Source organism: Gavialis gangeticus, unplaced genomic scaffold, assembly GCF_001723915.1.
Source record: "Gavialis gangeticus isolate Ggan-Ray unplaced genomic scaffold, GavGan_comp1, whole genome shotgun sequence".
Classification (NCBI taxonomy): Eukaryota; Metazoa; Chordata; order Crocodylia; family Gavialidae; genus Gavialis; species Gavialis gangeticus.
In genome coordinates this window covers 42,496,051-42,497,908 of record NW_017728995.1, presented here as the reverse complement: position 1 = coordinate 42,497,908, position 1,858 = coordinate 42,496,051, and the positions used below count along the sequence as shown (strand labels likewise).

Sequence of the window (1,858 nt, the reverse complement as noted above, 5' to 3'; positions counted from 1 at the left end):
CTCAGTAATGGAAACCAACTATGAAGCTGATTAAATGCATTCAGCACTTAACATGACTATAAAACACATGGCCACATTGGACAAATATACTGATGAAAACCCTTTTTGTGTGTGTGGCCCTAATAACAGGCAGGCATTCCCTCTGCAGGGAACCAGGCACCAGGCCTGGAGGTACTACCATGCTGGCACCAGGAGGGCCAGAGCTAGCCTTTACACCTTCCATTTGGTGTTCAAAATGCTACATTTGATATGCTGTATTTTTTTTTTCCCCACAAAAAAATAAATAAATTTAGAAATATATTCTCCACTTCCAACACTCTGCCAAGGAGCTCGAGGAGCTCTTCCTGACCCAGGAAGTGCAAGGGCCAACCAGAGGTAATACTCTCTTAGATTTGGTCTTGGCCAAGGGAGATTATCTGGTGTGCAGCTTGAATATTGAGGATAACCTGGGCGACAGTGACCATGAAATCATCTGGTTCACCGTTTGCCGCAGGGTCAACAAATCAACCGGTAGGATTGAAGTCCTGGACTTCAAAAATGCTGATTTTGACAGACTCAGAGGGGAGGCGATGCGGGACCAGGAAGGGAAGGCAAATGGGGTGTACAAAGAGTGGTTGTTGCTCAAGGATACGATTCTCAAAGCACAAAACAAAACTGTTCCTGCTAAGAGGAAAGGCAGCAGAAGGGCTGGTATGCCCTCCTGGCTTAATAGGGACATTGTGGTCCTCTTAAAAAAGCAAAAAAAAGGTGGAAGCTAGGGATGGTTCTCAAGGAGGACTATACAACAGTGGCCAGCACTGGTAGGGAAATAATCAGGAAAGCCAAGGTGGCAAGGGAGTTTAGATTAGCTACAGGAGTCAAGGATAATGAAAAGTTCTTCTTTAGGTATGTAGGCAGTAGAAGGAAAACAAATGGAAGTGTGGGACCCCTGCTTAGCACCTCGGGACAGCTGGTAATTGATATTCAGGAAACAGCAAAACTCCTGAATGCCCACTTTGCTTTTGTATTTCACTGGACCATGGGGAATGTCAAGTGAAATAAGGCTCATAGGGAACATGCCAGGACTGACAGCATCCCCACTGTGGATGCTGAGTGGGTGTAATACCAGTTAGAAAAGCTAGACATTTATAAGTCAGAGGGACTGGATGGACTTCATTCGAGAGTGTTGAAGGAGCTGACTGAGGTCAACGTGGAACCCCTGGCAAAGCTTGTTCAGAATTTGTGGTGCACAGGGGAAATCCCTGACAACTGGAAGAGGGCCAACATTATGCCCGTCTTCAAGAAGGGGAAGAGGGAGGCCCTGGGCAACTATAGGCCAATCAGTTTCACCTCCATCCCAGGGAAAATCCTGGAAAAGCTCATTAAGAATCTGTGTGCAGTACGCTCGCAGAAGGTGAGTTTCTGAATGACAGCCAGCCTGGCTTTGTTGCAGGTAGGTCTTGTCTTACCAATCTCATCTCCTTCCACAGTCAGGTCTCTCACCACCTGGACACAAGAGATGCAATAAACATTATATACCTAGGCTTCCAAAAGGCTTTTGATCTAGTATCCCACGATATCCTTGTGGGAAAACTGGAAGATTGCAGGCTCAACTGCTCAGCAGTTCAGTGGATGGAAAACTGGCTACAGGGTAGGACCCAGAGAGTTCTCCCTCAGGGGTCTGTGCTTGGACTGGTGCTTTTCAACATTATCAGTGATTTGGACGGGGGAGTGTAAAGTCTGCTGGCCAAGTTTGCAGGTGACACCAAGTTATGGCGCAGTGTGATCACGCCAGATGATAGGTTGCAGATACAGGCAGACCTGGACAGACTCCAAAGTTGAGCAGACCAGAACCAGATGAAGTTTAACACTTCCAAGC

At 46.9% G+C, this 1,858-nt stretch overlaps 1 protein-coding gene across 5 annotated transcripts in view; it reads left to right on the top strand.

Moving 5' to 3' along the window:
• Positions 1–1,858, top strand: part of U2SURP (U2 snRNP associated SURP domain containing) — a 104,770-nt gene that overhangs the window by 38,933 nt on the left and 63,979 nt on the right. The gene's annotated exons all lie outside the window — the stretch shown is intronic.